The sequence below is a fragment of the Vidua macroura genome, chromosome 3, assembly GCF_024509145.1.
Source record: "Vidua macroura isolate BioBank_ID:100142 chromosome 3, ASM2450914v1, whole genome shotgun sequence".
Lineage (NCBI taxonomy): Eukaryota > Metazoa > Chordata > Aves > Passeriformes > Viduidae > Vidua > Vidua macroura.
In genome coordinates this window covers 48,758,775-48,774,499 of record NC_071573.1, presented here as the reverse complement: position 1 = coordinate 48,774,499, position 15,725 = coordinate 48,758,775, and positions in this window count along the sequence as shown.

Below are 15,725 nucleotides of genomic sequence, written 5' to 3'. Positions count from 1 at the left end.
GCTATGTACAGATGATTAAAGTAGAAAATATTATTCTACTCATTTCCTTTCACTAAGTTAATGAAGAGTCATTGACAGTCTCAAATGCCACTTACTGTTTAAGATGCACTTTGTGATTTTGTCAGCTGCTCACTTGGCAGATAGTATAAAGAAATATGAGCTACGTGTCCCAGTTAGAGAACTGTAATAATACTTGGGCTATTGCATCACTAGGATTCTTTTCCTTCAAGGATTGGTGTGAATAGATTTTGCAAAATATTATAGAACTAGAAGTCTTTTTACAAATTTTTCAGTCACTTGATCTGCTCTTGAACATGTGCATGGATTGTAACCAGTGTTTATAGATGAGCAGAAAAAATAATCTAGGAAATATAATGTCTCTTTTCTAATTTACACTGCTGCAGTTAGGGCTGAATGTTGGTTATCATCTGCTAGGAAGATTGATGCTCAAATTGCCTAAATAGGCAACTAGAAGTCTCCCTTTACAAAGAGAGCTACAAAACTGCTTATTTTCCAGTGAATAAATGATACAAATACATATTATTCTTGAAGTATACTTCTATATTTTAAGTAATTTGAGGACTTATCTTGCAATAGGACATTTTGCCTAAATTATTATGTCTACATACAGCAACGTTGTGATATCATGCGTGTTAAAACAGGTGCAGTACCAATTGCCTTAGACTTGTCTGTGGGAGGGTGAGCAATCCACTGTTAGAACTATCTCTGGTCTGTGCATATTGGTTTTGGCTGTGTGCTGCTTGGTACTCCCAAGCCCAAAACTTTCAACATTTGAGACTGATGTACCAAATGACAAAGGCAACACTCACCCCAAGGAAAAAAAAAATCTTGCATAGAAACACAACGCAAAGAATATTTAAAGTGTTTTGTTGTAGGGCAAAATACTTACAGATTTAAATTGTCTGGCTGCTTAAAAGCATAGGCATTTATACTTCATTTCTTGTTGTCTAGTCAAGCAGACTTTCCCCTCTTTCAATTTGCAGTAACTATAATAGGAGCTTTGAGGAGCCGTTTGTAGTTTAGTTTGTCATGCAGTTTGTGTATGCTGCACAAATTTAGAATATGTGGCACTTAAAACACACAAAAGGTCTCAGTCTTACTGATTTTTGCTAGGCAAAGAAGGATGAGCAAAATAATCTCATCATGACTCTTAGGAAAAGTCAAAATGTATTCTTCCTTCTAAGCAGTGCATTTGTCTTGCCTCTGGCCTAAGTTCTCAATAAAATGTGAGATTTTGCATGGCAGTTGGTGAGACGTTAGCAAGGTGCTTTATTTCTTGGCACGTATTATCAACACAAGATTTGAATACTATCATTAGTTGAGAAAATTTTAATTGGCTTAATATTCAAAAATAGATGGGTCTTGTTTTCCTTCTTTGAAGTGTGAACTATCACAGCATAATTCAAGTTCAAAGAAAGATTGGGAAGCATGTACTCCAATCTCCTGCTCAAAGTAGGGTGAACTATGAATTCAGATGAAGTTGCTCAGGTTTTTTTTCCAGTTGGTCTTGAAATCTTCCAAGGATGGAGACTGTTCAGCCTCTCTTGGCAGTCTGTTCCACTGCTTCATTGTCCAAGCAGTAAAAAAACCTTTGTGTGATAAACAATCTGGACTTCTCATTTCAGTTTATGCCTGTTGTCTCCCATTCTCCTACTATAAACCACTGTGAAGGGCTGTCTTCCTCTTCTCAATAACTTCTTTGTAGGTACCAGGAGCTGCTGTCAGGTGTCACCAAAGCTGTCTCTTCTCCAGATGGAACAAGTCTAGCTCCCTCAGTTTGTCCTCATGAGGCAAGTGTTCCAGGCCTGACCATGTTGGTAGTCATCTTCTGAAATTGGTTGTTAATCAGTGTCTCCTGTGTATCAGAGGAAATGCTGACTAGACAGAGGCTGTGGTTATGGGGTTCCTGTACCTACAGCCCTGGGTGCTGCTGGCTGTATTTGTTGCCAGGACACAGCTGGCTTCTGGTCAGCTCATCCCTGCACACACCCTAGGCCAGTGCCCTGAGAGCTGCTCCCCAGCCATTACTGTTGCAGGAGTTATTCCTCCCCAGGGAGAAGGGGTTTTCATTTGTCCTTGTTGAGTTTCATAAAAAGCTTCTGTCAGCTCTCTCCTTCAACCTGCCTAGGTTTCCTGGAATGGCAGCTTTGCTCCCAAGCATATTGATGGCTCCCACTGTTCTGGAGTGAGCTGCTAACCTCATGGCAGTGAGCTCTGCTACCTCCTCTGGGTAACTGATGAACTGGGTCACTGTTAACCACAACAGGTCTCAGGACAGACACCCAGCACAGCCCATTGACCCAACCCTCTGAGCCCAGCCAGCCAGTAAATTTTGTACCTGCATAGGCTGTAACATCCTATCTTGGATTCAGGAGTATTGTGGGAGATATGTTGCAAGCCTTACTGAAGTCAAAAGGGCCCACTTGTTTCCTTGTTTGGCCTTTTACTTCAGAATTATCTGTATTGTTTCCATGTTTTAAGTGCTGTTTGCTGATACTGTGTCCCTGTTCTTTGGAACTTTTTGAAACAGTTCTTTAGACTGACTGGATCAGAATGTCTTCTAATGAGTAACTCTTCACTTCCATTTTATTAATTGAAAATCAGAATGAATCATAATTATCATTTAATAAAATAAATAAATGGAGATTGTTCTGAAAAGGAGTACTAAAATTTCATAGTTTGTTCAATATATAATTACTTACACTGCCAGACTCTCTTTTAGGCTTTTAAAAAATGCCTATCTGTGATGGAAGTTACTTTTATTAATTATAAGGAAAAAATAGAATACAAACTACTGGAAGGCTTTATTTTCATAGAAGTATCTTTTAAAAATGTCATTATTCACCTTCAGGCAGACTCTGTTTAGGCTGAGTTTTCCATCTGTTCTCACAGATATCCTGTCCAGCTAAGTCCCATTAGAATACAAAATTTCTATGTAATTGCAATCCCTCAATTACATAGGTTAGGGATTTGAATATAATCTTTGGAGGTAAGAAATGCACAAAAACTTTGATCTTTGAGACCAAAATACTGAAGAACCTGAATTTCATTTCCCAATATGGCAGACGCTGCAGGCCAGGCTTCTAAAGCTGCCTGGGTACCAATGGATTTATGCAAGCACTGAGATTGTTAAAAGCATCTGTTTATCTACCTCCATCATATTTTACTTCTCTCAACTTCATCATCTTAAGCATGTAGTCAAATAGAGTATCCTAGATTTCCCCAACCATCCAGAGAGAGAGAGATCCATCACAAAGTGAATTCTTCAGTGCAATTCAGATACCTCTTATGTGGCTTGTGCTCTGTACAGTTTTAGATTACATAGTGCTGCTGCAATTAAATATCAAATTGTATTTTTGCCCAAATACAATTATTGTACCTATTTAGTAATTTGATATTTAAGGCCTGAAAAATCCAATGTTTGTAAGCATTTATAAAAGCATGTTTAGGAACTTTTTCAGCCCTGATTTTTATTGCCCATATCTATTGCAAAAGACCTATAATTCTGAAAGACCTTGCAGACTCCTTTTTGCATGTAAAAGCAAAAGGGAAAAAATAAAAAAGCACTCATAAATTATGTTAAAACATACTTGTATGTATATTGGAGGGGATCTTCCTTTTGTAGAGTTTGTGTGGCAGTTTTCATGAGAGTAGCTATCTAGTTGTCTTCTGCTATGTATGCAAGAAAACAGGAACTTGGACACTTTTCACTTCAGAGCTGGAATTGAAAACAGAACATATGCACCAACTGCAGAATAGCAGCCTTGGCCAAAACCCACTCTGTTTTACCAGTTCAATTGCATTTTTCTTCATGCATTCAGATAATAAGAAAACAATGTATTCTAATTTCTTCATCATGTTAAAAAAGAAGTATGTAGGCATCAAAGACTAAGATTTTATTAATATTAAAGGAAAAAAGTGTGTAATTAATATTAAAGGAAAAAGTAGACAGGTCAGATGTACTAAATGCAAATTCTCCAGAGAAATATTTTGCATTATAAGGATAGCTTTATGCATGCAGTAAAAGACTGCATAAATAGGCTCTTTTTTATTCTGTGTGGTAAATGGTAATGAATTTCTTATAGAAAGGTGTCTAGCAGAAGCTATGAGACAGGATAAATTGCAGAAAGATTCTTGTTTGGTATTTGAACTCATCAAAATAACCAGATTGTGGGCTCTGAGTCTGCAGCCATTTTTCAGAGAACAGCACCTAGGGCTGGAAGGTAAATAGGTCCCACCTGTGTCAGCAGGCACTGCAGGGAGTCAGTGATGACCCAGGTACTGCTGCTGTGAGCAGAGCTTGAAGCAGCAGCCCTGGCTGGGGTGGGTAGGAGAGGAGGGGAGTGAGGTGGGGAGACACTAATGGATACCTTGAGGCACACTGCAATCAGGATGAGCAGCCAGTTCTCAGGATCCTCAGCTCTGTCACCCTTCAACTTGAAAAGCTCTGGGAAAGAGATAAGTCAGTCGGTTAAATACAATAATTATATTCCTTCAAAAGCCAGTGAAAGTGGCACATGTTCAACACGGATCTCCTCCCCCCTTCTTGATTGTAACAGAAGATTTGGGCGGATTTCCTATTCGGAGGCAATCAGTGAATGTGGAGAGCGAGGGATGAAGGATGCCCTGGCTGACCTTCAGAAGAATTATTGTTTCTTTCACTCGTAGTTTCTCCCCCCAACCCCACCCCCATCTCCCTTGTAGAAGGCTTGAGAGCTACAGAAGCTTTTTATTTAAAAACAGGTGCATAAGTGGAGCTATCTGCTGTGGGGATGTAATTGATTCAGGACAACAGTGCCCCTAATCAGGCAGCTGCTTTTGTTGTCTTGCCTTTGTATGAGGGAATAGGAAAACAGCTATCACTATGTGTCTTAGTCAGGAAATACTCAGCAAATATTTGTCACGTAAAGTGTGTTTAGAATATTGCTTAAAATTATACATATATTTAACACTTTCCCCTCCTTTTCTGCTCCAAACTGCCAAGTTTTAAAGGATACAATTTAATTAGCAATGGCATTTTAATACAGTTACTTGCACTGGCTGTGCACTATGCATATAATTTATTTCATGGAAATTGTATTGGGATTGAAAACGTTTTTTCTTTCCCAAGAAGTATTATAATTCCTAATTGGCTGAAGCTTCGCCGATTTAGAAATGTGTTCAAAGAAACCAAGGCGCAAGTCAAGGGTAGAGGGGGATTAAAGTTACTGTCACTCTTATGCAAATGTCTGTCACCCCACACAAGGCTCACAAATTAAAATTGAAGTGCTGATTTGCTGCTGCAGTCAAGCTTTTGGAATAATCAGTAATGAATGCAGCTACATACCACAAATGTTTCCTTAAACAAGAGCATTATTCTTGTGTAAAATTCCACATTTATATTGTTAGAGAAAATTTATCCCCATTTCATCCTACATTCAGATCTTTAAAGTTGCTAGATATAAACCAAGTGCCTTTGCCTGCCCTGAAGATGAGTTTTCCATGTGCAGCACCATGCTTGTCATTACAGATTAGTGCACCATTTAGAGGGAAAGGGAATAGATAGAATAGATAAAATATTTTGCATATGCATAATCAACACAATTGCAAATAAAGGCAAAAGTCTTGGGAGGCAAAACACAGCTGTAATGCTAATGCTGAGTGAATAATTTTCTTGATGAATTTAGCCTCTGTGTCTGCTCGCCAAATAGCCTCAAATATATTATAATTTCTGAAAATTTGGTTGTTCTTTAGAACTGCTGCACTGTTTTGTGTGGGGTTTTTTGTTTGTTTTATTTTTAACTCTTTGGATTGCATTCAACTTGTGATTAAAAATATATACTATCCAGCCTGCAGGCTTTATTAGGTAGTACTGTCTATCATATAAAGATACCTACTGATTGTAGTGGTGTAATTCTTTTAGGAATACCCTGTACAGCTGGCCCATAGCAAAGAGTTAGAACTTTATTTGTAGTGGTTCATGGCATGTCCTAGGAACAGTTGCTTTCTGTATGGAAGAGAAAATTTTAACATTTATGTAGTTCCAGTTTGAAGGAAGCAAAAGATAAAGTGGTGGTATTCTTCCCTTGGGACCTATATATATATATATATATGTGTGTGTGTGTGTGTGTGTGTGTATATATATGTGTGTATATATATATGTGTGTATATATATATCCTTTGCTTACCACATTTTCATCTACTTGGTCTGGTTGGATTTGCCATTTTTCTGTGGAAGGGAATGTTGATATTTATCTGATGCTTACAATTTGATTTATAGATAAATTGATAATGAACACAAGCATTTTGAGAAAGGCAGTTCTTGCAGATTCTATCTGAAAAGTGTTGTTCTTTCTTGTACAACATAAGCAATTTCTTAGCAAGGAATAAGGGAATAAGCATTCTTTCAGAGCAGTTATTGTCCTTCCTAGAGTGATTAGATGATTGCTTGACATTTTGTGGTGGGAAGTATTTGCTTTAGTAGTAATAAGTATTATTTCACTTTCTCATTTAGTTATTGGAAAGCTCTGTGCTGAATCCTACAAGGCAGGCTGCACTATGATTTGGGAATAATTTCTACGATTGTGTTCCAATGGATAGCAGACAAAAGCCGTTACACAAAATATAAAGCTATGAACCCTTTGAATCATATGCTTACAGAAATAAAACCCTGTTTTCAAAAACAGTAAATCAAAACTATGTGTCCTTGCAACCTGAAAAAACACCAAGACAGTAGATGGACTTTTATTAGTTCATGCAGTTTAAAACTGTTTAGATGTACAAGCACAAAGAGGCTGCTGCTTTTCCCAGTAGTGTCTGTGTTCTTGCATTTGCTTTCCCATAAATCCATTAGTCAGGCACCACTCTGCAACAGCCTCTCTACTGGATTTTATAAGCCATTACAGTCAGTTATTCTAAAATCAGCAGTTTATGTACACCAGATAAAACCCAAACACTGCAGAGGCTCTGTACCAGTGGTAGGGCTGGAATCAAGCTCCCATAAATACAATATCGTTAATGGTTCTGATTGTGTAATAGTCACCCTCATAACACAGGAGAATGAATGATTGCCCAAAGCAAAGCAGTCTGTGCAAAGAGCTCATTGTATGACATTTTCTTTCATCATGCATTTGATGACGAAGTCCAAAACCTTTCTAACTCCATAGCTGTTATTTAGGAACATGATTTGTTTTGATGTGAAGAAGGAAGGTCAGACTCATTTAACAACACTGCACATTCCCCACCTGTGTCTTTGATATGTTTAGAGCATAGATCCTGATTAACAAATCATGTTTCTTAAGACCTTATTTGAGAAAATCATCTGGATGCCACTTTTATATGTCTTTGATGTGCACTGTGTTTTCAGGAACTATCAGAAGTAAATCAATCAAATGGATTCCTATAGCACCTGTAATTTTTTTTAATCTATTTTATGGCTTGCTGTCACCCTACCCACAAGCATTCATCTCCAGTGAGGTAGGCAGTGCTGCTCTTTGTCCATCAGCTCTCTTGGGTCTGAGGGATTTGTTTGGAGTTAAAGCCATCCCTTATAGGATCAGTTTTAACTAACTAAATAAATAACATTGTAATTTTTTAATTAACGGTACACCTAAGTAAAGCATATTGGCTATTGTTACTCTTCTATATCATAAAGCAACAATTCACAAACTGGAACTACCTTTCTTTTCCCCTCTGAAAGTAATTATTAGCTACAAGCTGTAATAAATCAGACCATTTAAGGATACCTCAAGGGAGCTTTCATGTTTGTAAAACATTGTCAGTCAGGGTTTGGTTTTGCAAAAACTCCAAATGAACCAAAGTTTTTTATTTCGGTTTTATTTGAACTTTCAGAGCAATGAAACCGAGAAGGTTTGGCTTAAAGTTTCTTGTCAGGATTTTCTTTTTTTTTTTTTTTTTAATACTGTTATCAGTGATATCTCAGATATCAGATACAGTAAATTGGTTTTCTTTAATTTCCAGACTGGACAACATTTAAACTGACATAAAGAATAGATACATGTTTTATATCCTTCTTACAACTAATTAAGTGTACCCAGGCCGTTCCTTGCTTATGTTACTCTGTTTTTGAGGATTGTCTGCCTGGAGCAGAGAGATAACTTGCAGAAGGCGATGCATTGTGGAGAGTGGCAGAGCTCATGCCAGACTGACAGCACTGGAGCTGCAGACATTTCATATGCTCACAGAGGTTACTTCAAACGTGGGCACCTTGGGTCATTGCATTACAGCAGCAACTTTATTTTACATACTACAGATCTACAGATGTATTTCACACACGTGACGGTGCCTTGAAGTACTTCTGCTAGAGGATACAAAATATACTGTAAGGTAGGAAGAAATCTCTTGAAAGGAAAATTGTCACAGAACATTGGCAAAGACTGTGCAGTTACAGTGATTGAGGCAAAGAAATGCGGCATCTTTATTCCTGAGTCTTTAGTTTTATCTCAGTAGAATGGATTCTTTTTTCTTTTTTCTTTTTTTTTCTTTTTATTTCAGTGAATTAGGTCAGAGTTTGCAAACTTGATGCATTTGTTCTTTTAGTAACTGAATGGAATTTAACCTAATGGCAGTTTTTGGTAGGACAGACAAGGTTAAAAGCATTGATGGAGAGATGGAGAGAGCAGAGTTATAGCCTATCTAGAGAATATCTATTGGATTAGTTGGGGTTGTTTTAGCAAGGAGATTGTAGTCACAAGCCATAACTTGCTGCTTACTGTCTTCTTGTTCAAGTAGCATCTGGACAATGCTCTCAGGCACATGGTGTGATTCCTGGGGCTGTCCTGTGCAGGGCCAAGAGCTGGACTTTGATGAGCCTTGTGGTGGGTGTCTTCCAACTCTGGATATTCTATTATTATAGCCAGTGAATCTGCTAACCAGTTAGTACCTGTGATGAAAAAAAAAGTAAATGGGGTGTGGAGGGGGAGGTGTACAAGTGCTAATGCACTCATTAAGGTATAGGATGACTGTGAGAGGTATAAAGATTAATTGGCATATCTGCAGAAGGAAGAGAACAGCCCTGTAGCATGATTCAGGTGGGCACAGCCTGGAGCTGTTGATTTCTCATGTTCTAAGTCTTTCTTGTCCATTGCCTCTCTGTTCCACTGCAGCAAGAAAAATGTTTTCTTTCAGTGAGAGAACGTATATATTGTAAGCAATTTTTTCTTGATTACCTAATCTGGAACTGAAGCTGTTACTGTAATTCGTATTGTATTTGTAGAGTAGCTGCAACCCTGATAAAAATTTTTAAAATTTAAAAAAAAAAAAAAGGGTCTTAAATTGGTGGGAGTGTTAAACTACTGGAGGAGTGGTTAAATGTATTTGGGAAAACAAAGCATTATTTTAGAACAGTCTAGACCTAGGCATAGTGACAGCAATACTCAGGACTGGCTATTTAAAAACACTAGACCCTCATTAAAATAGACACCATTTTACTATTATTGAAGAGTCATTGAAGTATGACATAGAATGGCAGAACAATGAAAAAGGAAAATTAAAGAACTGTAAATAATTCTTCCCTTTCAAATGCTTCGTAATTAAATGCCTGGATAATTTCTACTACTCATTAACTGAGATCAGCTAATGAAGAGTCCACAGACAGTTGAGCTGTAGCTCTGCAGTACAATTGGTCTTGTGAATAAAATTGTGACCCGACAGTAACAAAGTGTTACTGAAGCTGACTGATAATAAAACTCCAACTGACCTTGATGGGGAAAGAGAACAGCCAGGATCTTGCTCCCCATGTTTAGTTAATGGAGAGACTTCTAACATTATTGTAAAGGGAAAGATATTCTGCTTCAACTTTTCATGGAAACACCTTAAATAAATAGGATTATACATGTATAAGCTGTTCTGATCTAAAATAATTTATCAGGCTAACAAGTGCATGCACAAACAACTAAGTCTGTAGCCTGATTAAAGAGGGTGAATGGTAACTCTGAAATAAAGGCAAGATATGTAAATTCAAATAATTCCTTTTTTAATTTCTCTACATGTATATTGGGAGAACTAGTGAAAAAAAAAATTGTTCTCAACTGCCAGTGGATTACTCATAAAAGTATCACAAATTACTAAAACAGACCCACATAGACTTTAATGGCACATTCCCAAATGACAGGAATCTTCCCCACTTCTAGCATGTTAAAATATACACACAAGGTCAGGCTTTGGGTGAAAAGAAGCAAACATAAAAATGACTAGATGGAAGGTGAAACACTGAAGAACTAAACCAATATTTTACTTTGGTCCTTCAGTCCTTATTCGACTGAGCAGTGAGAAGCGCAAGCTCCTTTTGATTCTACACAAAACTTCAATGCCTTGATTTTGTTTTGTTTTTTTCTCTGCAATCTCTGTTGGAGATGTCAATCCTTCCTCCCTAATAAATATTTGTGAGTCATGCACACGCTAACTCCAGGCTCAGCAATCCTAATTTATAGGATTTGTATCTGCATGTGAAAATGTGGTGCAGCTCCCAGCTGGCAGGCTGTCCAGCTGCCTTCTGGGACAACCCCTTGGACTGCACTCAGGCTGGACTCCTTCCAGCAGCTTTAGTCACCCCTTGCTAATCCTGCTAACAAGGATCTGGTGCCCATTTTTGTTTGAAGGGTGTAGTGACAGCAGCAACAGCTTGTTAGTTTTAGGTTTGTTTGCTGCTTTTTGACAACTCCCTCTCCAATTCAAAGGCACATCTGAGAGGTCATAGTTGCAGCCCTTCTGCTTCCCTTCTCCAGTGCAGGCACGTGCATTGTCTGTTTACCTTGCTTTAACAAGATGAATCTTTTAATCTTCCAGTTCAAAGCCAAAATGAGAGGAAGAGTGTTCAACAGCAGTAATTACTCTGCATTTTTCTATAATGTCATCATCTTAAAGATTGTATTCATCAATGAGCTTCTGTGAGAAAGTCAAGAACGTCTGGTCATGGAAAGGCAAGTATTAGGTGAACATCTAATTTGACCATTGTTCACCATGAAAAACTACTTTCTGTCAAAAGAAGATATTTACTTGGCATTGCCTTATATTCATAAATCTCAGCTTCTTTTACTCTTGCCAAAATATATTTTTTATTTTGAAAAGAAAATGTCAGATAGTTGAAAACTTGAAGACAAATGTCTGAATTTGTTACCATTATATGGAAGATACATGAGTGTAATAATGATAGGGAGAAATGTAAAAACCTTAAAAGAATCTTCTTTTGGAACTGAAATTACCCAATGGAATGAGTAGAATTACTATGGTATGAATCAAGGCTTGGCCCAAAGTCTGAGTATTTCTGCAGGTTTTTGTATGTAAGGCCCTTGTAATTTTGTCAATGTACAGTGCGTGCAGTCAGCATTGCAATTTCCTTCAAGCTAGCCCTAGTCGTGCTTATTTCTGTTATTTTCTAAATGTGCTTTTAGGGGTGAATGGTGGCAGGCTTTTTCTTCACCTGTAAAGAAACACAAAAACAGGGAAAAGGGTCCCATAATGCTTCCTTAAAGTGGGTTGTTGACAAACCCTACCTAGTTTCCAGAGAAAGCAAATATTCTCTTGTGTTTTCCTAGCACAGAAGCTATCATCTCAAACCTGGAATAGTGCCAGCAAACTCTGGCACTATAGAATAAGCAGTTTACTTGCTCAAACTGCCAGGCCATATGGGAATCGGCACTCTTCACCCCCACAAATACCCGTTACTTGAAAGAAGTAGTCCCTGTGTTGCACATATTGGTGATCAAGGGTTCATACTTTGAATTCCAGTTGAAAGGGTTATTTTATGTAAAGCCTTTCCTTCACTTAGTCTCTACTAGGTATTCTAAGTTGGTTAATAACAATGTGCAACTATGCAAGTATGGGATTTTTTCACATGTTTTTGCAGGATTAAATTGGATGTAGTCTGATGAAATGAAAGAAAATTTTATCTTTGATACATTTGGTGTGCCTGATTTTAGAGTTCAAGATTTTGGGTAGGACCAGCACTGCTTAAAACGTGCTGACTGGGGGAGGTGTCAAATCCTCTGTCATAACTTAAGTGCCAGTGTCAGTGCAACATCCAGTATAAACTTTCTTCAAATCTACCTTGGTCTGCTTCTAAGATCATGTCAGAAGATGCTGAACAGGCTCAGGCACAAGATCTGGGGGTATGTATTTGGCCACTTGCCTTTAAAGCAGCAGGAACAAGTGGAAGTGTCAGGGGATCACCTGAGATCTGTTAGGAGCTTGTGACACAGCTTGGCACATGCTGTTGCAGTTGAGTCTGCTTTGGACCACTGCCAGGCTGGAAGAGAAATCAGGTGTGCTGTTAAGAAGCTGCATACATCCTCCTCAGTGGTACTGTGGGGCTGGTTTTGGGGGGACTGGGGATTTTTTTTATCAGTTTCCTTAATTTCTCTATTGGCTTCTTGTAATTCTCTGAAGAGAATGGAAAAGCTTTAATAGGTAATAAATTAGCCTTTTACAACAACAATAGTGAAAAAATTACATTCATTTCTCCAACTATGTGGTGTTGGGGGGGTTATGTTAGGGGAGAATATTTTTAAATTTTTTTAGTATTTATTTTTTCAATACTTATTGCATAAGTGGAAGCATGAGAAACTCAGGTGTGATCCAAAGTGATAGGCATTGTAAAGTCCAGGGTTGCAGGTTATTCCTGCTATGGGTGAAGGCACTGTAAACACTCAGACTTCACAAAGGTGCAGAGACATCCAAAGTGATTTTCTCCTGGAAGAGTCAGAATGAGCTGTCTTGGTGTTTATCTGCAGGGGAAATTTGCCAGTGTAATTAAACTGTTCTAGTTACACAGGTATAACTCCTTGCTCAGTCACTCTTGTCTCAGGAGTGCCCAGGCAGGGAGTTTACACCAGAGTAACCACAGCAGCACGCTGCCCTATGAGCACAGCAAGGCCATTTGCCAGCTGGTGCGTGCCAGGTGGTTGCCATCTGAGATGCTCAGCACCACTCACGGTGATAAAAGTTGCTGAGTTGTGCCAGGGCCTTAGGCAGGACACACATTCCCATCAATGCCCTGAAAATAAACATTTTAAATCACAACTCAAATTACTTCTATAAATGTAGAAGCTCCAGCTGCCATTGAAAACCTCCAATCACAGCTTTCTTTTGCAGTTCAATCTGAGAAAAAGATGAATGTAACTGTTAACATTCAGCAAGGCTTCTGAAGTTTGATCCTTAACTCAATTTCTCACCACCCCTCTTTGCAACTACCCTTCTTTTTCTCCACCTTGCCCTTGGCTGCAGAATGATTCCTGACTTCTTCCTGACTGAAGAACAGGTTAGGAAAGACATGAGGTGACTAGGTGGAAGTATGGGCTACCTGGGTCCAAGTCCTTGATTTGCTGCAGAATTTCTGTTTGGTCTTGGGTGAGACCCAAGACCAAACTCTGTGCAGTTTGATTTCTGTCCAGCAAGGGTGAGGAGCAGCATGTCCACAACTCTGTGGAGAGTTGCAGGTTGTGGTAACTAAGTCAGAGATGGCGAGTTATACAGGTTGTGCAAGATGAGAGATTGTGTCAGTATCTCAGCTGTGTTGCATTTCACAGGAGATAGAGACTGAAAAGTTGTTCATTCCCAGCCAGACTGCTTTTCTGGAGCAAATCCAGAGCTAGTCCCCCCTCCCCTTCCTCTACTGAGTAGTCATCCAGAGCCTTAACTGCCCAAAGCATGTTTCTGTTTGCCCTAATACACTCAAAAGTACCTTTCTTAACAGAGATAATGCCCCTTGGAGCCCCTTGTGACCTCTGATTATTACAGCCTGGAGAAATAATTGATTTTAAAGAAGGAAAGTTCATGAAACTTCTCAGGTCATTTGTCTTGCAGTGAGGTTTGGCTGGAGAAAGACTCATTCAGAGAGACAGACTGAAAAAGGGAAAAGTGGGGAGTGGGGGGGATGCACTAGGTTGGTCTTCATTTCTTCCTCATCCATTCTTTGCCTTGTCTGCCTTGATGCCTTGTAGCATCCCTTCTTTGCCTTGTCTGGCCTGTAGTTATTTTTCTGGTTAATGAGGTTTTGCAGGGTATTCCTGAACTGCTGAATAATTGTGTTTATCATCTTGCATAATTTCCTCTTACTTACAGACAGCAATCTCTGTCTGAGGAGAAAAAAAAAAATCATATCTTATGTGGGAACTTTATTATACAGCTGATAAAGGCAGCTGTTTGAATCCCACTATCCAGTCTTTCCTTCATTTCAAATGGGACAATTCAGATCGCAAGTTTAGCACAAGGATATAAAATGAGGGTAATCAAATGTCTTTATATGGCCTCAAATCTGTGTCATAAAGAACTGCAAAAAAGGCATCCAAACACAACACTGGAAGTTAGATGGCATTTTATGTCTATAGTGTAATCTGGCAGTCATTTCCCTGGCCTACAAAAGGCTTGGAAGTGTTCTGCTGTGGTTTATACACCCTAGAAAGAAAGAGATCCTCATGAACATACACACATGCTGATGTCAAATCTACCTTCTGTGTTTCAGAATTACTGCTTGTCGGTGTTACTGTAGGCACACAATATCCCTGACACAAAAAGGAAGGGATAGGCTAATGCTTTATCTATAATCACCTGTGTTTCCTCCAGCAGCCATGCCACTTTTTCAGCGTTGGACATCCGGTGATGGGACAGACAAGCCATAACTTCTTAACAGTACATAGATTGTGCTGGCTCTCCAGTCTGATCCTTGAACAGATGGGGTGATGGAAGGATGGAGAATACTTAGCAGTGGGGTACTGCTGGGTCCAGTCCTTTTCCTTATCCAGACTTTGGTGGGGTTTCTCTCTCTCCACAGATTAGTGAGTAGTCCAGTGGGGGTGGGGGCACCCACCTCTGTTTTCTCTTAAAAGCTGCCTATGGTTAAGTGTCCCTTGTACTTTTCTTTTATTCTTCAGAAATAGTTTCTCTCATTTCTTTCAAGATGCAAAGCAGCACTCTGTGCTTTCAGGCCAGTGACAGATCTTTGTTGCTTTTTGTGAGGAGGCAGCCCAGGGGGGCACAGTCAGACCCCTATCCAACAGGCATTATTGTCCAGAGAAGGAGAATAAAGTTGGTGAAGGGTCTGGAGCACAAGTCCTTTGAGGAAAGGCTGAGGGGAGCTGGGGGCATTTGGTCTGGAGAAGAGGAGGCTCAGGGTTGTGATCTTACTACTCTCTACAACTCCCTGAAAGGAGGGTATAGCCAGGTTGGGGTTGATCTCTTCTCCCAGGCAACCAGTGACAGGATGAGAGGATATGGCCTCAAGCTGTGCCAGGGGACATTTAGGTTGGACATTGGGAAGAATTTCATCATAGGGTGATGAGACACTGGAATGGGCTGCCCAGGGAGGTGGTGGAGTCACCGTCCCTGGAGGTGTTCAAGAAAAGATGGCACTTCGTGCTATGGTATAGCTGATAAGGTGGTGTTCAGTCATACATTGGACTTGACGATCTCAGAGGTCTTTTCCAACCTAATTGATTCTATAATTGACATGTGCATAAAACTAGAGCTGCTTTTGCAATGGAAGCTATTAAGGGCAAACCCCACAGTACAGTCAGAGTTTCGTAGGATTTCATGAGTGCACTTGCTTGGTCTCTGTGTTGGCTTAAGCAGCGATGGTGGAGACGTTCTGTTCCAAACTTGCTTTGCTGGAAAAAAAAAAAAAAAGAAAGAAAGAAAAAAAAAAAAAAAAAAAAAGAAAAGAAAAAAAAAAAAAGGCAGAACAAACACACACGGTATTTCTGCAGACGTAT